Genomic DNA, 23,883 nt, shown 5'->3' on the forward strand with positions numbered 1-23,883 from the left:
TTTTAGATGGAACAATTATCATTCAAAAAATCATTCAAACGAGCAAAATGGATGATTTTTTTTTATCTAAACGTGAGCCAACGACTCAATGACGAACGAGAATAGTTCATTTTTCGCTCGTCGTTCATTTTATGTGGGCATAAAAACTATTGTTGCCCTGCTCGCTTATAGATTAGTTTAAATAGCAATCATTCAGTCGTGCTCACTGATACAGTGAATGTGAAAGACTGAACAATACTGAATAATGTTATAAGGGACATCAAGAAGGGGCAGGGTTACCACCTTTCCCACCCCACCAGAAAAGTACCAGACATCTTTTGGATATATTAACATGTGTCTTTAAGGCACTCAACCCAAGAGATTAATGTTGCCATAGAGATGGACTGGAGCGATGTGCCATAAATTGCAAAATCACCATGTGCACCAAATTTGCACCAGATTTGAGGACAACAGAACTGAGCATGCAAGCAGGAAATTAGCCAATTGGATGATGGTCTGCTATAACAGACAATGACCTCTGCATAGCAGGGGACATGTCTCTGTGATAGAAGAGACTAGAGAGCTGAGTTGAGTGAGAATTGGGTTGAAGGTCCGCAGTTGCCTAAACTGTCAGAGCACAAAGAAGTAAGGAGGGAAGTGTCTTAATGGTCCCAAGCTAGAGAAAACCAATCAGCAGTGACCAAAAGATACTGAAAGGAGCTGAGAGTAGGGCTCCTGACCCTGGACAATGCTTCAGAAACACTTGGGTCAGTAGAAGTTGTGGCTCCTGTGCATCAAACCGTAAGTGAAGTCAACCTCAGTAAATATTCGAGGTGTATAGGGACAGGTGCTAATTTACTCAGCAGGCCTGCTGCTGCATACATGGACTATACGAAGGAGACTGGTCTGTAAGAGACATTCAGTGTTGCACAAGTCTTCATGGACTGCGGTATTTTGCAAGGGGAAATAAAAAACGACCTTAGATGTGTAGGAGTGTTAACCCCTAAAGAGAAACTGTGTATTTCTGTGAGATGGTACAGATATTAGCAGTGTTAACGATATCATTCAGAAGGCATAGTATTCCATTCTAGTTATCAATAGATTGTGTCTAGATAATTGAAGGCAATAGTTCTATTGTTTATTCATTATTATTCCATTGTTCACTTTTATTTCTGTGTTTTTGGGTGTCATTTTGGGCCATGCCCTCACAGCCTATAAGATCTTCCGATTCAGTTGACAATCTTGGAGAGGATTTATCAATTGATATGCAAGAGTACTGTGTTGCAGAAAAGTTGCAAACTATGGCATCTCATTTTGGGCTATACTTTGCAACTTTTCTCACTTCTCAACACTTCCGAAAAGTGGGAAAAAACGGACAGGGCTGCTGTGAGGGGGCGTGGACAGACATTTTCCAACATATTTTTGCTTCTAAAGGCAGAAATGGTACAAAATGTAACGCTAATTTATGCCTGTTCATAGTAGGCATAGATTTCGGTTTCTGTCATTAGGACAACCCAAGAGGTGCCAAGTTATTAAGAGTGTACATATACTAATAAACTTGCACCAACACTTTGTGGTTTCAGACTGGCATATCAAATACCAATCTTAATAAATCAGGCCAATGACTCACTATAACCCATATAGTACCCTCTGACGTCCGCTAATGGTTTGTGGTACTTGATGCTGAACAGTGAGAGAGAAGAGGTTCTTCCCTACACAAGCGATACCTTACGAAAATACATAGATGGCCTTGCCTGGCGCACACATAAAGCGACGCGCTGCTGCCACTATTCGCTAATTATAAATTCCACATGACCTGAACACTTGACGTACCGCGGTGCAGGCTTCACGGAAGCTTTTCTTAACGTACAATGGGTATTATGCAGACCTAGAATCCTATTGTAAAGCTGCCGACACACGAGGAGGAAAGTGTAATGAGTATTATTGTCAGCCCGGCTAAATAGAATCATATTATATTAGAATATATCTGAATAGCGAAGATTTCTGAGGCCCCATAATGGTGGCTGATAATCAGAGTTTTACCCTTTGAGGCTTCCAGAGGTGCAGAATTTTTGTGCGGAAATACAGTGAAAAAATTCTGCTGAGTGTGAAACTAGAGTAAGGACTAATTGACATGAGCGTATGTTACCTGCGTATTAGGTCGGCGTTGGGTGTAAGTGCAGTTACGCATGCATTTGCACCACATATTTGCGCAATGGGTGTTGTGTATTTGCACGCATGTGCATGTTTTTCAGTACTTTTTGCACATGTGCCTTCGTACTTTATTATACCAGTCCGCCCACTGGGTACACAGAATGTAGTGAAATTGATTCATTCTGAAAGTCAATTTATTTTCCGCACTCATTAATGGAAATACAGACCAAATTGGGTTTGGTGTATCTGTTTATTTAGGAACTATACAAACTGTGCTTTTAGGATATGAATCTATAGAATCTTAGGCAATCCCTGTCCAGCCCAAATGTATGAAAACATATTAGTAGGTACATGGGAAAATACTTTATATAAGATATGGTATTGCCTGGCTCAAATTATATGATGAAATATTATCCACAATGGTAGTGGTGTAAGGGGCTACCCTAAAGGGTTAAACTGTTGCTATGGTGATGGACAGTAAGATGTGCCAAAAATTATGCCAAAATCACCACGTGCACCAAAATCTGTACCACTTTTTTGCATGATAGAACTGAGCATGCTCAATGGACACTAGTTGATTGGCTGAGGCTGTTATATAAAAGGACAATTTCTGCTATGCTATGGGAAAAGCATAGAGTGTGATATGTTCAGCAAGAGGTGCTGCCAGAGAGCTGCTGGAAACATTAGGGAGCAACAGAGGAGAAAAAACAGGAACACAGAGACTTTGAGAGAATAAGTACTGCTTGGAGAGAATTGCAGACTCTAGACTGAGGAAACTACCTACTGCTTGAAGCCCAAGAGGATAAAGTGGCTCCACTAGTATCCAAACCCAGTTAGGCATCTGGACTGTGATCAAGAGCAAAGACCACAACACTGTGGAGTTGCATTCCTGACCAAAGACAGCCTGTGTCAGTAGAAGCAGCCATTTCTGCACAGTACAACTGTAAGTGAGGCCGGCCCCAATTCAGGATCTCTGTCAATAAGCTTATTCTTGGCAGTACTGTCAGTGGGAACAATGCTGAAAGTGCTGTCAACATTGCAGCAACATATTTTGGTATTACTAGCATATCTCCCATTGATTTCAGTGAGAGCTGTGCCCACAGTAACAAACTGGGCTGCTGCAACATGGAAAGTGATATCTGCTTTCAGAACTATCCCAATGACCAGTAATGGAAATCAGCTGATTAGCAGGGATCCTGAGTTGCATTCCTGACCAAAGACCGCCTGTGTCAGTAGAAGCAGCCATTTCTGCCCAGTACAACTGTAAGTGAGGCCGGCCCCAATTCAGGATCTCTGTCAATAAGCTTATTCTTGGCAGTACTGTCAGTAGGAACAATGCTGAAAGCGCTGTCAACATTGCAGCAACATATTTTGGTACTACTAGCATATCTCCCATTGATTTCCGTGAGAGCTGTGTTCACAGTAACAAACAGGGCTCCTGCAATATGGACAGTGATATCTGCTTTCAGAACTGTCCCAATGACCAGTAATGGAAATCAGCTGATTAGCAGGGATCCTGAGTGGTGGACCTCCACTGCTCAATGATAATCTTTCCTGAGGATAGGTGATCAATTTTGAAAGCTCCCAACTTCTTGAGACACTTTTTTAAGTTAGATTCAAATGGGGCAATTTGGGGCTGTTCTTGATAAGAAGGCATAAGATTGACAGCAGTAACTATTAGTCACTTTTCTCCCTTCTTTTACTGAATTAACATGCACACTTGGTCAAATGAAAAGCTATGATATATAGTATTTATGACCAGCCAAGAAAGGTCCATGTGCCTTGGACAGATACCTCACCCCCAATGTTACACAACTGCAGAGTGAAGTTTTGAAACAAATTAGAAGATTACAAGAACGGTTTATAATTTACAGCCGTTGTAACGTGACCTCCTGAGCACTCTAATAAGAGGAGGCTTTTTATCATATTGCTGTGCTGGAGCTGTGCTAGCGATTGAATATATTCCTTCAGTGACTTGTTACTTGACACTAGAAGATTGAAAATGCTTGCAGCTTTTTTAATCTCTTTGCACATTTTAGTAATTAAACAACCGTAACAAGTTACATTTCAGAATTTATATGATCTCACTCCCCCATTTGTAATTTGCTATTCCTTATCAAATGCAGCTATAGATTCGCTCCAAAATCTGCATCATTCCCACGCTGGTGGAAACTACAGTTTGCCGACAATGCCTACTTTTGTCATCACTTGCCAAATTTGTCGAATGACTAGCAAAGTCATAAATTTTACCAAAATGTCTCACTGCAACGCTTCTTACATTTTTGTGATGCCGTTTATACCAAAGCCTGGTGTAAACTGTATAAGACATATGGGCCATTGAGTTTGTCCCGAAAAAGTCACTAATAGGGATGAGCGAGTATACTCGCTAAGGCACTACTCGCTCGGGTAATGTGCGTTAGCCGAGTATCTCCCCGCTCGTCCCGAAAGATTCGGGTGCCGCCGCGGGGCGGGGAGCTGCGGGGGAGAGCAGGGAGGAATGGAGGGGAGATCTCTCTCTCCCTCTCTCCCGCCCGCTCTGCCCCGCTCCCCGCCGCAACTCACCTGTCAGCTGCGGCGGCTCCCGAATCTTTAGGGACGAGCGGGGAGATACTCGGCTAAGGCACATTACTCGAGCGAGTAGTGCCTTAGCGAGTATACTCGCTCATCTCTAGTCACTAATCAATAAATAATAATAGAATAATAAGCATCCGGTCTGACTGTTAGCAAGTGCTCCTAATAATAGTTGTCTCCTGTAAATAAGCAAAAAGATCACGACATTTAAAAATACAAAAAAGGATAAAACCGCTAATAGAAATCCATGGGGGCACGTTAAACCATGGCTGCAACATACAATAGAAGCAGAAACCAAAAAGTGGCAACAGCACGTAAACCCGAGAGGTGCATTCTTAAAGGTAGATACAATCTTTTCCAGGTTAAGATTAAACCACCTGATATTAGCGTTAGGACCCATTTGAAAGCTTGGGCACGTGGACGTTGGCAGATGGGCCAATATGATTTGATCAAATTATATACCAAGAACCTTGCATTATTTAACCCTTTCCAATCCACTGTCTGCCGTCTAAAGACATTATGACTTAAGGCTGTACAGCTCCAATGTTGGAAGACATCCTTCAGGGTTCTCTTACTGTATATTGCCAGCCTCTCTGGTGTCTGAGCCTACCCAACGAGTCACCTAATGTAGTACTGGCTTTAGCCAGCAGATAGCGCCATTTTATAATGGCAGAAAATAGTAAGCCCCCCCAGGAAAAGCAGGATACAAATTGGATTGGAAAGGGTTAATGTGGTTAGTGTATTTATTATAGGTATGTATACTTCTGATAGCAAATGTATTTTGTGGGCTATTGCCTCTTTTTGGTTTCTGCGACATTTAAAAATGCATCTTATTATTCTCTTATCAGTTAGTGATATATATTAACCCCTTAAGGAAGCAGCCCAGTTTGGATGTTTTGGGATTTTTATTTGCGCTTTTCAAAAGCCATAACTTTTTTAAATTTTTCTGTCAAAATTGCCACATGAGGGCTTCTTCACTGCGTGGTTAGCTGTAGTTTTTATTGGCATCATTTTGAGGTACATGTAATGTATTGTATAACTTTTATTGTCTTCATTTTGGGGGTAGGGCAAAAAAAACAAAGCAATTCTGAAATTGTGTCTTCTTTCAATCATTTTTATTGGGTTTTTATAATAAAGAATAACAGAAAGTTGCCATATTTGTTGCGCTAGAATACAATTTCTGAACCGTGACATAAATATTTTTAACATACAATGTGGTGCTGAATAGTTGTAGAGCTAATGCTCCTTCTTACAAAAGAAAATAGTTGCCAGGTTAATGCAGTGCGTCACTTGAGTGCTGGATATCAACTGTGAACCAGAAATTGTTCTTTAACCGACGTTCACTAAACTGAGTATGTGATATGATAACTTTTTTATGTGGCGCACAAACAAAGAAAGAAAAGAGTCAGCCCTCCCCAACTGTAAGGCTGTAGGTGCACGTTAAACCGTGGCTGCGAATAAATAGTACAAGTAGATTTATATTTGGGAAGTGCTGACTTTGCTACGCTTTGTTTTGTGAGGCAAGTACGGTGGTGGAGTTGTGGCTGCCCCCACTTTGTTGAGCACTTCCACCCATCTACCTCCTGTGCCCTTAATTGGACCATATAAATTGGTATCCTACTTTCCCTGGATCTATTTATAGTCTTAGGCCCAAGAGAGATGTATGCTAAAAGGTAGGAAACCATCTTTCCCAGGTTATAATTAAACCACCTGGTATTAATGCTAGGACCCATCCGAAAGCATGGTCACCTGGACATTAATGGATGTGCCAATATACTTTAATCAAACTATAAACTAAGAAACTTGTATTTTTTATGTGGTTAGTATTAGAGATGAGCGAGCACACTCATCTGAGCTTGATGCTCGTTTGAGTATTAGGGTACTCGAGATGCTCGTTACTCGAGACGAACACCACGCGGTACTCGAGTCAGTTGCATTTCCTTCCTCGCATGTTTAGCGCCATTTTCTAACCAATAGACATGCGGGGAAGGCATTACCACTTCCTGTTGTGATGTACCAGCCCTCCCCTCCCCCCACAGTAGTGAGTGGCTGGGACGATCAGGTGACCGCTGAGTACTTAAACTGGTCCCGCCCGCAGCTCGCCTCAGACACATGCTGGCAGAGGTTAGGGAAAGTGCTGCTGCTGATATAGGGACAGTGTTAGAGTAGGATCCTGTCGTCAAGAACCCCAACGGTCCTTCTTAGGGCTACTCACTCTTCATAGTGTGCATTACTGTTGTGGCTGGCTGGGAGCAGTAGTGCACCATTTTTTTTTTAAGCATCTCGGGCTGTGCAGGCCATTTCAACTATAGTGTTCTCAGTCTGCAGTGCATAACGCAGAGTTTAGGGACACAGCGACTTCTATAGGGAAAGTTATACAGTCCTGATCCTCCGTACAAGAACCCCAATGGTCTTTCTTAGGGCTACTCACTCTTCATAGTGTGCATTACTGTTGTGGCTGGCTGGGGGCAGTAGTGCACCAATTTTTTTTTTAAGCATCTCGGGCTGTGCAGCCCATTTCAACTATAGTGTTCTCAGTCTGCAGTGCATAATGCAGAGTTTAGGGGCAGAGCTGCTTCTATAGGGAAAGTTATACAGTCCTGATCCTCCGTACAAGAACCCCAACGCTCCTTCTTAGGGCTACATCTGACCGTGTGCATTATAGTTGTGGCTGGCTGGGAGCAGCAGTGCATCAATTTTTGTATTACGCATCTAGGCCTGTTCCCAGCCTTTCAGTAATAGTGTTCGCAGCCTGCAGTGCATAATGAAGAGCTTAGGGACAGAGCTGCTTCTATAGCAAAAGTTATACAGTCCTGATCCTCCGTACAAGAACCCCAATGGTCCTTCTTAGGGCTACATCTGACCATGTGCTTTACAGTTGTGGCTGGCTGGGAGCAGTAGTGCACCAACTTTTGTATTACGCATCTAGGCCTGTTCTCCGCACTTCCGTAATAGCGTTCTCAGCCTGCAGTGCCGTACAACCAGCTCTCACCGTGAAACTGCTCTCTAACATTTCCTAGCCTACTGCAAAGTAGTTCAGTTATACCGTTCTGTGTGTGCAGTGCATAACGCAGAGTTTAGGGACACAGCGACTTCTTTAGGGAAAGTTATACAGTCCTGATCCTCTGTGCAAGAACCCCAATGGTTCTTCTTAGGGCTACATCTGACCGTGTGCATTATAGTTGTGGCTGGCTGGGAGTAGTAGTGCATCAATTTTTGTATTACTCATCTAGGCCTGTTCCCCGCATTTCCGTAATAGCATTCTCAGCCTACTTCTTTTCTTTTTACTGTACAGGAAAGCTGCTCAGCCACCACAAAAAAGGACACTGCGTGGTACACTGCATGGGCATAGAGTGGCATGTGTCAGAGTTATACATGGGGTCAGGGACAGATTGCCCAGAGGCTGTACAGGGAGAAATCCATGTAGACAGGTCAGGTCATGGGTCGGTCTGGTCAGGCAGGGCTTGCGTAAGCACCTGGGCAGATGCCTGGACCCACTGCATTCCATTGGGCTTACTACAGCTGAATTAGGGTTAATGCTAGATGGAGCTACAGACCCTGCTCTACTGCTGGGTTTTGGGGTCTTAGTGATTAGCTGCAGGTTGGCAGCGGTGGAAGACCTTTTATTACAGAAGGCAGTGTGGCTGTGTAGCGCAGAGCTGGTGCTAGGACTGGTGCCATTTGCTGACTTTTTGGTGCAAAAAGAGTTGGGCTGGTACCACTGTGCACTGCATCAGAGAGTAGTCTCGATGTATATCTCCAATGTATGGGCCAAACATGATGTGAAGAGAACCTGAGATTGCCAGATTTAAAGCTGCCGTCTCACGAAGACAATACCTTATTATAAAATAGTAGTCATAGTAATTATGTAATTGCCCCAATTCCGTTTGCTAAACCCCCATGGGTCAGCTATTGTTGATGGAATCTTCAACTGGCTATATGTTTCCATACCAGGCTAGTGTAGTGTTACATGCTAGCACTTTAAATATGTATGGAAGTGCAGAAGCGGCTCGTACTTAGTGGCTCCCTCATCAGAAGGAAGTCCCACGTTGGGAACCCTCATCTATGGTCTCCAGTCAGCTGGTAACCACCAACTTCACAATTAGTTTCCTATATCTCTGGACTTTCCAAATACATTTATATGTGTCCATATGAGGCATCGCATTGGGCACAGTGTTCATTATACCTTGGCATAAAGTTACATATGCAGGTGTACATCTTTTTGGATTCTTAAATCTGTTCCATGCCCTTTGTAAGTTGAATCTGGAGTATGATGGGCATTACAGATGTCATGCTACATGTGATGGAAAGGTATTTAGCTTCTACCGGCTTTGCTTCTGTCACTGGAGAACACAAATGCAGCTTTATTACAGAAAGAAAAGGAAATACAATCACTCCTTTGATGCAATGTTCCTATCCTCTGGGGATGCGAGAGAAAGACTGCAAGGTCACTTACTGGTACATTGTTGTGGGTTTTTTCTAGTCGATATTTTGTTGAGGACATTTTATTCATGAGTTCTCGATAAATCATCATTCATATTCATGTCTGCACCCAGAAATATCCATTATAACCGCAGGGTAATGATAAAAAAATGGTATCTAAACTCCTTCAGCCATTGTATAAAATTAGCTTTTATCTACTATTATACATTGCACAGATTTCCCCAAGTGTTTCTGTACTAACAACATTGCAGAGACCATATGCCCTACATCCTAAATGGTCAACCTTCAGCCAGATGGCATCATGGGGGATGTAGTCCTGTAACAGTGAACAAAGTCAAGGTTATCATCATCTGCCTCTTTCTTCATCAAATTCAAAATTTCGACATCTGTCCTCCCTTCTGTTTTCTGTATGTGGATAAAATGGGAAAATCATTAGAATAGTCTAGAAAACAAACTAAATCAGCCCAATTTTAGTAGTTCATATATTGTAAATCAAGTAAAAGAGGTTGTATAAAAGTTTTAAAAAAATTGAATGGGGCTGAGCTGCAGTACCAAACACAACCTACAGACAAGAATGGCGCTGTTTTTTTGAAAAACTGCAGGCCCTTCTTTCTAATCTCATACAACCCTTTCTTCAAATGTGCATTAGTAATTTCCCAGCAACTACATAAATGTTTTTCACCTTTTTTTTTTTTTTTAAAATAAAGGATATATAAAAGTATTGCATCGTAAGATGAGTACGGAGAAATTATGTATGCAAAACACAGAGGATGAAATACGTTGACTTCAATGGGTTTGTTCTTAATCCTCTTTCTGCGCAAGAATCTCTTGCAGGCATGCAAAAAAATTGGACCTGCTGTATCTTTTTGCATATTTGCGCAGCAAAGGTCCCCATAGAAGTCTATGGGAAGGGCGCAAATGCACGCGCAATACGAAACGAGATGCACAATACATTGAGCAAACCTACCAGGAAAAGCACACACTAGGACCTAGAATCATTTTAATCAGGAGGGGGGTGTTTTTTGTCCATGTGAACATGCCATGCTTGCCCAAATATGTACAGTAAAGTAAACAGGCTTGCGAGCGAACAAGCCTTGTTTGCTGTGCAAATACGTTGGGCTGAGGTGAGCATATTCGTGCATATGCTCATCTGAAGCCACTCTGTGTCCTGTATCAAGCAAAATGTAGTTCTTATGAACTAAATGTGAAATAGTTTTCAATAAAAAATTAAATGTTAGTAATTAAAGTGACAGGCAAAAGTATTGGGACACACATAGAAGGTGATGAAATTCGATTTTATTCACATTTTTCAATATGGTGTTGAGCTGCCTTTGGCATCAATGGCTGCAGTTATCTTTTGAGTATGCTTTCACCATATTCCTATAGATGTGTCGAGAAATTTGCCTCCATTCCTTGAGTAGAGCTTCGTATAGTGATGCGGGGGAAGAAGGGTATGTTGGCCGTGCAAGGATAAGTTTTTCTAGTTCATCCCAAAGGTACTTGTTGGGATTGAGATCTGGACTTTGGGCTGGCCAATGAAGTTTGCAGACATTCTGGTCCTCAAACCAAGCCTCAGCACTGCTCATACAAGGCTTTGTTGTCCATGCATTGTTAGCTTACGAGGTCTCCTCGAATGTGGCTGCACTGCTGCATTGCCAAGTTGTTAGTGATTAAGATTTGGATACGAAAACAGGACAAGCAGTTGAGTGCAACACAATTTTATTAATAACATAATCTGACAATTAGGTAATTCATATAGTGATATTATGTACACTTTTGTTATCAATATAAACAATGGTTAAGTACTTACATCACCAAGGGGGCTTGCAAACATCATTTGTTTCTGACATCAGTTGAGGCAGCACCAACGAAGACAGAGAACCCCTGGGAAATCCCAACACTGCGCGGGCATCCACTATTCACAGGTACAGATTTTCTGTCTCAATCGGGACTTTCCAACTTTTTATACACAGTAACAAATATTTTACATAATGTATTGTTGTATAAACAGCGCATGCGCACTGTGAAGGTCGGTGCTGATGTGTTATCAGTCTAAAACACACATAGTCTGGGGCGCTCAAATCCCAAATATTTGTGAGACTCAGTAATAATACTTATTCCCAGATCATGATGGCAGAACGCCCAGAAATTTACAAGGTCTCAGCAAGTCTACAAAAACAAGTTCTATAAACTACAAAATTCAATAAGCGAGCATACATGGCTGAAAGAATACAAATGGTGGCAGCATAGAGCCATCGAAACATACTTTCCTTACAACTGCACACACACCAGATGTTTTCCATTTCCAAATAACATTGCCAACAGTGAACTTTGGAAGGTCCAAATGTGCTGCAATGCCCCATAGTGATTTGCTCAGGTAACATCCCACCACCATACCCTGTTGGGTGTCAGGCAACTCTACACCTTGTAACATTCTGATGGTTTCTGTACTGGGATATGTCTGAGTGATACTCTCTTTTATACCTAATGTGTACACATTCAATTTGTATATTGCCTTCGCCTGACAACACAGGATTGGTGGGGTCCCAATACTTTTGTCAACATAGTATATATAGAGTATATTGTATATATTGTAGGGGTGCGATACAGAAGATGGCCTGTAGGGGGCAACAGACAATCAGTCTGATGCCTGAAGTAAGAGGGAAAACACCCACAGGTGTGGTCAGTGCTATAAAACGGGTTGTACCCTGCTGCAAGGGAGTCAGTGTCTGGCTGAGAGAGCCAGAGAGAGTGCAGGGCTGCCAAGCTCTGTGTGTGGCAAAGAAGGCCAGAGGTGGACAGGGAGACGCCCCTCACCTCAACACCAGAGACAGTGTGACAGCTCAGTGGAGCTGGGGCTGCCAGTCCCAGTGTGTGGCTAAGAAACCCAGAGGTGGACAGGGAGACACCCTCACCTCCACACCTAGAAGAGGTGTGTGTATGCCTGGGAGATTCAGGCTGCAGTTAACTGGTGACTCCTATTGAATGCAGTAGAGAGAAGTTATGGACCCGGAACTACGTGGTTCCAGCAGGACCCCTGAAGTACGCCTGCCCTGGGACTAAGGGTCTGAAGGCACAACAGAATAAGGAACAGCTGCGATCTGGACATCCACAGATCTGTGCAAATCAAGTAGACTTGTTGTTGCGGTTGCCTTTAACCCTGTGGAGGACTGTACTGAGGGGACTCTAAAAAGGACTGTGAAGGGATGTTTAAAAGAGACTTTTGTTGTTGCAATCATTTATTATTTATCTGGAGACCCAGTTGTTTATGTTGCTGTTAAAGATTGTGTGAATAAAGTGCAAGTAAAGAAGAAAAGTGACTGTTTGGCGTGATATGTAACTCCCGTGTTGTCACATATGGTGGAGGATGCGCTAGCACAAGCGCTGAAGGTCCCAGCTCAAAGACGCCAGTGAAAAGGCAGACAAAGTATGGAGGAATTGCTGAAGCAATTTTTGCAAGAGAGGCTGCAGCAACAGGAGGAAAGGCAACTCCTAATAAAGCAGTTGGCTGCACTGACAGAGTCAGCCCAAACTATTGGGGATGAGCACGTCATAAAAGAGACTGAAACTGATCACAGGGCTTTGTTGGGAAGACAAGCCCATAAGTGTGAACAAGGTTGGACGAAATTAAAGACACAGTTAGCAAAGAAGAATGGTAACTTGGAGTGCCAAGTAAGTCAGCTCAAGGAAGAGCTGGGAATACAGAAAGCTGCTTGCAGTATGGCAGATAAGCGAGCAGAGATCTTGAAAGTCTTACTGGGTGAAAAAGAAAACCAGGAAGCGCTGCAAGAGAGACTGGTGTCCCAGCTACAGATGAGCTTGGATGAGAAAGCTGAAATACATGGAGCCCAAATCCAGGAGCTGGAACGGAGCCATGCTGTAGTTGTGGGGAAACTGTCCAAGCAGTTGAAGCAAATGGAAAAAGTGAAAGAAACATGGACAAGCGAGTGTCTTGAGCTGACCCAAAAGGTGAAGGGGTTGTTGGAAGACAAGTGTGCATATGAATGCAAGAAAAATACAGTAGAGATGCAGCTTCAAGAGCTGCAAATAAAAATAACTGAAGGGGACAGTGTGCAGACAGCGTTGTCTGAGCAGGTGAGCAGGCTGCAGGTGAAGCTGGAAGCTCAGAGTGAAGAGTTCCAGAAGTTACTGCAAGGAGAGGCGCAGCAGAGGCTTGGTCTCAGTGCAGAGCTGAAGACTATGCAAGGTGAGAAAAATGTGCTCCTCAAGCAAGTAGAGGAGGATGCAGAAGCTAAGAGAAACCTATCAGAGCAGATTGCAACACTTCAGGCGGAGGTGGTGGATCTGGAAGATAGACTGGAGAAGATAGACTGGAGAAGAGTGCTTTGTGTTTGGATTCTGTGGAGGAACAGAAAAGAGAAATACAAGGAGAATTAGAAACTACAAGGCAGCAGTGTGAAGAGAAAACAGCCGCCTGTGATAAACTTGAGAAGGTTAAAGTAAGTCTTCAGCAAGAGGTAGAAGATGTTACTGTTAAGCTAGGTCAGCAACAGGAGCTTGTTTCCAAACTGGAGAAGAAACAGAAGCTGTGTGAACAGGGGCTGACTGAAGAGAAAGCCAGATCTGCAAGATATGCCAGTGAACTTGAGCATGCAGAAGAAAGGGCTAAAAAATCCTGCTTTGCCATAGAATCTGCAGCCCGTCCACGTGGGTCGCGGATCGCATGGCTTTCATTGACTTCAATGGAAGCCATCCATGCAGGAACTGCACTAAAATGGAACATGAGGCGATTTGATTTCCACACCCAAAGGTCCGCAAATCAAATCTGCATGCTTTAATTCAGATGCCAATGCTCATGTTTCCCTGCAGGCAGCTTGAACTGTGGTCACCCGTGTGGATCCCGCAGTTCAAATCCACCCATGGACATGGGGCCTAAATGGTTCAATGGTTGATAAGTAAGTTTGAAACATAAAAATATTATGAAATCGGAAGCACAACAATAGTCTGAATTTATGATTTTTACCAAAGGGCTTTTTTTCAGGGAACACATCAAGGACAGCTGCTCTGCAGCACAGTAAGCTAATTATGGTTTAAAATTGGATGCAAACTATTCCTACAGGTGCCTCAACTTTATAGATTACTTTCAAACACTCTGTTTCTATATATCCAGCATTGAAGCAGACTGCATTACATGTTCTCTAGGGCAGGATTCGGACAGTTTTGCTCTTCAGGGCAGAGCAGATCGCTATCATAATGGTAAGAAAAAAGGCAATTAAGCAAAGAAGATAGACAAACAATTCTAACCCTTAGGGATTATTGACACAAGCGCATATCAGCCGGCGTTTTCACAGCCAGACGATATACGCTACTATCTGATGCATTGGATTCCAATGCATCAGATCACACAGGCGTATTCCCGCGGTGCAAAAGATAGCATTGGAACTATCTTTGTGGACGGACTATGGGCCCCTGCCATAGACTCCTATGAGAGCCAATGACAGTGGCCAGAGAAGGGAGATGGGAGGGAATTTAGCAGCATGACTGCTAAACTCCTCCCTCTTCTCTCCTCCTCTCTTCTCCCCTCCGGCTGTTTGCAATGGGAGTGGGCGGGACAGAAGCGGATCCAAGCTCACCCCCCCCCCTGCCCCCTCCTATTGCTGACTTTGGACATGGGGCAGGGAGGGGAGAGCTTGGATCTGCCCCTGTCCCGGCTACCTCCCGTTGCAAACAGCCAGAGGGGAAGAGAGAGAGAAGGTGAGCTGGCGAGGGGGAGGAAAGGAGGAGACAGCTTAGCCGAGCTAAGCTGCTTCCTTCCACCCAACGGCATATACGCCGAGCCCGTGCATCGCATGGTAGTGTGATATACGCTCATGTGAATAAGCCCTTAGTTATAGTGTAGGTCTGTCCAACAGAGAGATTGTTAAGAAAAGCACCTTACAAATTCAAATCAAGGAGTTATCTGTGTAATGTAGGAGAAGACAGGTTGTGCTCTCCACACTGACCAAAAGATGAGGATCCGGTACAAAAGAACCCCCTCTACTAACTCTCTGTAGGGTATATGAAAATGGATTTTTCTAAACTGTATACTGTATATACTCGAGTATTAGCTGACCCGAGTATAAGCCGAGTCAATAAGTTTTACCACATAAAACTGGCAAAACTTATGACTCGAGTATAAGCCGAGCTATACTCGTGTATATACTAGGTAAAGAAAAAATGCAATACTCACCTCCCAGCCAGCGTCTTTGAGCCCAGCACGATGATCTCCCCGGAGGTGCAGCAAGCTGCTTTAGACTTCTTCCCACTGTCATCTCCCTGCTCGGCTTTGAATTCCCCTGCCGTCAGCGCTGTGTAAGTAAGCGCTGTGAGCTGAATCAACCTGTATTAAACCATGTACCCAATCAATACCAACAGAAGTCCAAATAATGATCAACTAACTCATTTTACATTTGATCGTTCTATAACATTCAAAGGTTATACTATAGTGAATGTTGTGCTATTCAGTCAACCATATGCATATGATGGCCACATTTAACTGTTATTGTAGCCCTGTAACTATACGTATTGAACTCCATGTCCAACTTCAAACGGAATTGAAATTCATGTATATCCTTGTCATCTAAAAAAGGTAAAGCTGTGCTAAAAAAAATGAGTAAATGGAAGCACATGCCTAGGAAATGAGAGACCATAAAATTACTTCACCATATGCCAAAACATGTGAAATCGCTCCGGAGAGTCCAGGCACGGTGTGTCTTGCTGACTCCTGACAGGTATTAAAGCAAAAGTGAAATTAGGATAAAGGAAGACACAGATCAAGGTGGTTACTTTATTAAGCTCCAACTTTCCTGACGGAACACTGCAGTATTCGTAAACTGGGCATGCAGTGGATGATTTCATATTTTATTGTTCATTAGTAGTGTTGCTAATCTTGATCAGCTGAGTGATTAAAATCATCCGGATTTTCACTAAATTCAATTGGGTAAGTCTGAACTGATATTTAGTAAAAATTGTGGGAAAATCAAATTTCCCATAATTCCCGCTGCAGAGGTCAGAGTGCAGCAAATCATCAGCGAGCATATCTTGCTGATGTCACCAAATGTATCCTCCATCTTGCATATGGGCAGCAGTTTCATTAGTCGCCTGCATCACATGACTTAGCCATATTTAAATAGGCACAGTGTAACGCAACCATTTTACGGGTGTGCACAGGACAACGAAGCTGCATCATGTTTATATGGCTATATAACACTGATCTGGATAATATTTTCCTCCAGCAGGTTTCAGGGTATTCTGTAGCTTCCTAATTGTATAGTGTGCACACATAATGAAAGAAACCAATCGGACACAAGTCATCAGCCTTGGATCTCAACCAGCTCTCTCTTGAGTTACAATAGCCTCAGGTCTTTATTGAAACACATGATACCTGCCCTTTATGGGCGTGCAACAGATTACATCAGTAACATATACATATTCTTATTCGCTGGGTCATATAGAATCCCCCGCCCCCCCTTCCCACACCTCTCTTAAGTCCAGTGTGTAAGCCAGTCTTTGTTCTATCAACATGTGGTCAGTTAAAACAGCTCTTTGTTTGAGAAGTTGGAGAGTGGGGGAGGGGCTGGATACACTTCTTCAGTATTGGAATGTGACTTAACTCTTTAAGAGGCTGCTTGTGGAACTTTGTATTAGGCTAACATTATACCACACACATCTTTTACCATGCCATTGGCCTCTAAGAGTTAAAGTCACTACAGCTGCGTAATACTTCTAGTTTACTACAAATCAATAGACATTTTACGCTAACTAAGAGAGATGAGCGAGCACCAAAATGCTCGGGTGCTCGTTACTCGGGACGAAATTATCGCGATGCTCGAGGGTTCGTTTCGAGTAACGAACCCCATTGAAGTCAATGGGCGACCTGAGCATTTTTGTATATCGCCGATGCTCGCTAAGGTTTTCATTTGTGAAAATCTGGGCAATTCAAGAAAGTGATGGGAACAGCAACGGATAGGGCAGGCGAGGGGCTACATGTTGGGCTGTATCTCAAGTTCTCAGGTCCCACTATTAAGCCACAATAGTGGCAAGAGTGCCCCCCCAACAACTTTTACTTCTGAAAAGCCCTCATTAGCAATGCATACCTTAGCTAAGCACCACACTACCTCCAACAAAGCACAATCACTGCCTGCATGACACTCCGCTGCCCCTTCTCCTGGGTAACATGCTGCCCAACCCCCCCGCACGACCCAGTGTCCACAGCGCACACCAAAGTGTCCCTGCGCAGCCTTCAGCTGCCCTCATGCCACACCACCCTCATGTCTATTTATAAGTGCGTCTGCCATGAGGAGGAACCGCAGGCACACACTGCAGAGAGTTGGCATGGCTAGGCAGTGACCCTCTTTAAAAGGGGCGGGGCGATAGCCCACAATGCTGTACAGAAGCAATGAGAAATATAATCCTGTGCCACCGCCATCAGGAGCTGCACACGTGGGCATAGCAATGGGGAACCTATGTGCCACACACTATTCATTCTGTCAAGGTGTCTGCATGCCCCAGTCAGACCGCGTTTTTTTATAAATAGTCACAGGCAGGTACAACTCCGCAATGGGAATTCCGTGTGCACCCACAGCATGGGTGGCTCCCTGGAACCCACCGGCTGTACATAAATGTATCCCATTGCAGTGCCCATCACAGCTGAGGTAACGTCCGATTAAATGCAGGTGGGCTTCGGCCAACACTGCATGCCCCAGTCAGACTGGGGTTCTTTAGAAGTGGACACATGCAGTTACAACTCCCTGTGGACCCACAGCATAGGTGGGTGCCAGGAAGCCACCGGCGGTACATAAATATATCCCATTGCATTGCCCATCACAGCTGAGGTAATGTCATGTTTAATGCAGGTGGGCAAAAAATTAATTGGATTACACTGTAGGCGAGGGCCCCAAAAAATTGGTGTACCAACAGTACTAATGTACGTCCGAAAAATTGCCCATGCCCAACCAAGAGGGCAGGTGAAACCCATTAATCGCTTTGGTTAATGTGGCTTAATTTGTAACTAGGCCTGGAGGCAGCCCAGTTAAAATAAAAATTGGTTCAGGTGAAAGTTTCAACGCTTTAATGAGCATTGAAACGTATAAAAATTGTTTACAAAAATTATATGACTGAGCCTTGTGGGCCTAAGAAAAATTGCCCGTTTGGCGTGATTACATCAGGTTTCAGGAGGAGGAGGGTGAATATTATACACAGATTGATGAAGCTAAAAGGTCCACGTTTTTGATGGTGATAGAGAACAATGCTTCCATCCACGGGTGCAGCCTACGTATTGCTTAGGTATCGCTGCTGTCCACTGGTGGAGAAGAGAAGTCTGGGGAAATCCAGGCTTTGTTCATCTTGATGAGTGTAAGCCTGTCGGCACTGTCGGTTGACAGGCGGGTACGCTTATCCGTGATGATTCCCCCAGCCGCACTAAACACCCTCTCTGACAAGACGCTAGCCGCAGGACAAGCAAGCACCTCCAGGGCATACAGTGCGAGTTCAGGCCACGTGTCCAGCTTCGACACCCAGTAGTTGTAGGGGGCAGCGGCGTCACGGAGGACGGTCGTGCGATCGGCTACGTACTCCCTCACCATCCTTTTACAGTGCTCCCGCCGACTCAGCCTTGACTGGGGAGCGGTGACACAGTCTTGCTTGGGAGCCAGAAAGCTGTCAAAGGCCTTAGAGAGTGTTCCCCTGCCTGTGCTGTACATGCTGCCTGATCTCTGCGCCTCCCCTGCTACCTGGCCCTCGGAACTGCGCCTTCGGCCACTAGCGCTGTCGGATGGGAATTTTACCATCAGCTTGTCCGCCAGGGTCCTGTGGTATAGCATCACTCTCGAACCCCTTTCCTCTTCGGGAATGAGAGTGGAAAGGTTCTCCTTATACCGTGGTATAAGGAGCAGTGTGTACACTCAGTAATCCGTAGTGGCCAGAATGCGTGTAACGCGAGGGTCACGAGAAAGGCATCCTAACATGAAGTCAGCCATGTGTGCCAGGGTACCTGTACGCAACACATGGCTGTCCGCACTAGGAAGATCACTTTCAGGATCCTCCTCCTCCTCCTCAGGCCATACACGCTGAAAGGATGACAGGCAAGCAGCATGGGTACCCTCAGCATTGGGCCAAGCTGTCTCTTCCCTCTCCTCCTCATCCTCCTCATGCTCCTCCTCCTCAACGCACTGAGATATAGACAGGAGGGTGCTCTGACTATCCAACGACATACTGTCTTCCCCCGCCTCTGTTTCCGAGCGCAAAGCGTCTGCCTTTATGCTTTGCAGGGAACTTCTCAAGAGGCATAGCAGAGGAATGGTGACGCTAATGATTGCAGCATCGCCGCTCACCATCTGGGTAGACTCCTCAAAGTTTCCAAGGACCTGGCAGATGTCTGCCAACCAGGCCCACTCTTCTGTAAAGAATTGAGGAGGCTGACTCCCACTGCGCCGCCCATGTTGGAGTTGGTATTCCACTATACCTCTACGCTGCTCATAGAGCCTGGCCAACATGTGGAGCGTAGAGTTCCACCGTGTGGGCACGTCGCACAGCAGTCGGTGCACTGGCAGATGAAACCGATGTTGCAGGGTGCGCAGGGTGGCAGCGTCCGTGTGGGACTTGCGGAAATGTGCGCAGAGCCGGCACACCTTTCTGAGCAGGTCTGACAAGCGTGGGTAGCTTTTCAGAAAGCGCTGAACCACCAAATTAAAGACGTGGGCCAGGCATGGCACGTGCATGAGGCTGCAGAGCCGCCACCAGGTTACGGCCGTTGTCACACACGACCATGCCTGGTTGGAGGCTCAGCGGCGCAAGCCAGCGGTCGGTCTGCTCTGTCAGACCCTGCAGCAGTTCGTGGGCCGTGTGCCTCTTCTCTCCTAAGCTGAGTAGTTTCAGCATGGCTTGCTGACGCTTGCCCACCGCTGTGCTGCCACGCCGCGCGACACCGACTGCTGGCAACGTGCTGCTGCTGACACATCTTGATTGCGAGACAGAGGTTGCGTAGGAGGAGGAGGAGGAAGGTGGTTTAGTGGAGGAAGCATACACCGCCGCAGATACCACCACCGAGCTGGGGCCCGCAATTCTGGGGGTGGGTAGGACGTGAGCGGTCCCAGGCTCTGACTCTGTCCCAGCCTCCACTAAATTCAACCAATGTGCCGTCAGGGAGATATAGTGGCCCTGCCCGCCTGTGCTTGTCCACGTGTCCATTGTTAAGTGGACCTTGGCAGTAACCGCGTTGGTGAGGGCGCGTACAATGTTGCGGGAGACGTGGTCGTGCAGGGCTGGGACGGCACATCGGGAAAAGTAGTGGCGACTGGGAACTGATTAGCACGGGGCCGCCGCCGCCATCATACCTTTGAAAGCCTCCGTTTCCACAACCCTATACGGCAGCATCTCCAGGCTGATAAATTTGGCTATGTGGACGTTTAACGCTTGAGCGTGCGGGTGCGTGGCGGCGTACTTGCACTTGCGCTCCAACACTTGCGCTAGCGACGGCTGGACGGTGCGCTGAGAGACATTGGTGGATGGGGCCGAGCACAGCGGAGGTGAGGGTGTGGGTACAGGCCAGGAGACGGTAGTGCCTGTGTCCTGAGAGGGGGGTTGGATCTCAGTGGCAGGTTGGGGCACAGGGGGAGAGGCAGCGGTGCAAACCGGAGGCGGTGAACGGCCTTCATCCCACCTTGTGGGGTGCTTGGCCATCATATGTCTGCGTATGCTGGTGGTGGTGGCTCCCCGGCTGATCTTGGCACGACAAAGGTTGCACACCACTGTTCGTCGGTCGTCTGCCAGACCTTTGAGCACCTCGGCCTCTGCAGGGTGGCATGGCACGAGGGGGCGCTTTGGGAAACAGTTGGTGGATTATTCGGTCTGGCCCTGCCTCTACCCCTGGCCACCACACTGCCTCTTCCAACCTGCCCTGCTGCTGCACTTGCCTCCCCCTCTGAAGACCTGTCCTCAGTAGGCGTAGCAAACCAGGTGGGGTCAGTCACCTCACCGTCCTGCTGCTCTTCCTCAGAATCCTCTGTGTGCTCCTCCCTCGGACTTACTGCAATTACTACTACCTGAGTGATAGACAACTGTGTCTCATCGTCATCGTCCTCCTCACCCACTGAAAGCTCTTGAGACAGTTGCCGGAAGTCCCCAGCCTCATCCCCCAGACCCCAGGAACTTTCCAAAGGTTGGGCATCGGTCACGACAAACTCCTCCGGTGGGAGAGGAACCATTGCTGGCCATTCTGGGCATGGGCCCGGGCACAGTTCCTGGGAGTCTGCCTGCTCCTCAGAATGTGTCATTGTAATGGAGTGAGGAGGCTGGGAGGAAGGAGGAGCAGCAGCCAGAGGATTCAGAGTTGCAGCAGTGGATGGCGTAGAACTCTGGGTGGTCGATAGATTGCTGGATGCACTTTCTGCCATCCACGACAGGACCTGCTCACACTGCTCATTTTCTAATAAAGGTCTACCGCGTGGACCCATTAATTGTGAGATGAATGTGGGAACGCCAGAAACGTGCCTCTCTCCTAATCCCGCAGCAGTCGGCTGCGATACACCTGGATCAGGAGCTCGGCCTGTGCCCACACCCTGACTTGGGCCTCCGCATCCTCGCCCGCGTCCACGTCCTCTAGGCCTACCCCTACCCCTCAGCATGGTGTATTACCAGTAGTGCAGAAACAGAACGCTGTAATTAAATGTGCCACTTATTGGCCTGTGGTTGGAGGCTGACTTCGCTTACGGAACACACAACAGAGCCAGGAAAGAATTTTGCGCAAGCCTGCTGTAGCACTTAGCTGGCTGCGTATGAATTAGGACAACTACCCCCAGCAGAGACCCAGTACACAGAGGACGGTCACAGGCAGCCCAAATAGATTTTTTTTCCCAAATGTTTTTGGAAAGGCCCACTGCCTATATACACTAAATATGTCTTCTGTCCCTGCCTCACCACTGCTGGCCCTGGACAATGTAAAATTACTGCAGACTGTTTCACTGTGGACAGGAATACAGCGGTGATGTAAGAGGCAACACAGAGGCAGGAAAGAATTTTGCGCAAGCCTGCTGTAACACTTAGCTGGCTGCGTATGAATTAGGACAACTACCCCCAGCAGAGACCCAGTACACAGAGGACGGTCACAGGCAGCCCAAATAGATTTTTTTTCCCAAATGTTTTTGGAAAGGCCCTCTGCCTATATACACTAAATATGTCTTCTGTCCCTGCCTCACCACTACTACTGGCGCTGGACTATGTAAAATTACTGCAGGACGCAATGCTCTGCACGGCCGATATGCAAAAAAAAAAAAAAAGTGCAACACTGCAAAAAGCAGCCTCAACAGTATTGCACACGGTCAGATGTGGCCTTAAGAAGGACCGTTGGGGTTCTTGAAGCCTACAATAACTCCTAACACTCTCCCTATAGCAGCTCCAGCATCAGCAGCACTTTCCCTGAGCTATGTCTGAATGCATCTGTGGCGAGCCGCGGGAGGGGCCGATTTTTATACTCGGGTGACACCTGATCTCACCAGCCACTCACTGCAGGGGGGTGGTATAGGGCTTGAACGTCGCAGGGGGAAGTTGTAATGCCTTCCCTGTCTTTCTATTGGCCAGAAAAGTGCACTAACGTCTCAGAGATGAAAGTGAAAGTAACTCGAACATCGCGTGGTACTCGTCTCGAGTAACGAGCATCTCGAACACGCTAATACTCGAACGAGTATCAAGCTCGGACGAGTATGTTCGCTCATCTCTACTAACTAATCATCATGTCTACTACAACACAGGATCTATTGTTAATAGTGAGAAATATTCTACAGAGGATATATTGCTGCTGGGTGTGAAAGCTTGTATACTAGTAGAGAACTTATACAGGGTTCTATTGGAGGGAGCAGAGAACGTTGCTGCATCCTGTTTATATGCTTATACATCATGTGGTCTACACATTGGGAGAGGGCATGTTTCTGCTACTGTTAACTTATATAGCAGCAAGGCAGGAAAAATACGCTTTGATGTGGGGAATATTGCAGTTCTCTGTTTGTGGCTTCAGATGTCATTCAAAGTCGCCAGTCCAGTCACTATGAATTATTTGCAGGCCATACGCAGCTAGCAGTGGGTTTCTGCAAGTAAAAAGTTATCTGATAATGTAGTGGCTCAGAGTTAATAGGGCACCTCCATAATGTTATAGGTCTGTCTCATGCCATTGTCTTGTCAATGTCTTTGTTAGGAGAGGATCTGTTTAGGAGTCCTCAGGTTGTGGCCAACTCAGCAGGAGCGACGTAGTCACAGGAAAAGCTGGGGTCATACACGGAGGCAGCAGTAACAGCAAGGCAGCAGGCAGATGAGTACAGGAGCTTGACTAAAGGCTAATGGATCAATAATCATGCAAAAAAGGTGTGCCAGGACCAGGTTTAAATAGCCAGACTAGTTAACTAGGTGGAGTCTCCACAGAACCAGCAGCTGGAGCAAATAATCAAGAACAAGTTCAGCAGGGAAGCTGTCCACAGGAGGAACAGCTCTCAGGAAGAGTCCTGGCGAGGGTTCGAGTCCTGACAGTCTTGTCTGTGGTATGCATCAGATTTATGTGTATTGAATGTTTGCAGGTCTCGTATGTCCTGTCCTGTCAGGAAAATGTATCTGTTTATATGTATCAATATATATGTGATGCTGAGGCCTATAGGCCTTCAGTTAGTCAGAGAGTTGAGTTGAGCAGCTGGAGAGCGAGTGAGCCACACAGACACAGGAGACATCGGCCTGTGTGTGGAGAGGATGGAGGAA

Source organism: Eleutherodactylus coqui, chromosome 1 (genome assembly GCF_035609145.1).
Source record: "Eleutherodactylus coqui strain aEleCoq1 chromosome 1, aEleCoq1.hap1, whole genome shotgun sequence".
Classification (NCBI taxonomy): Eukaryota; Metazoa; Chordata; class Amphibia; order Anura; family Eleutherodactylidae; genus Eleutherodactylus; species Eleutherodactylus coqui.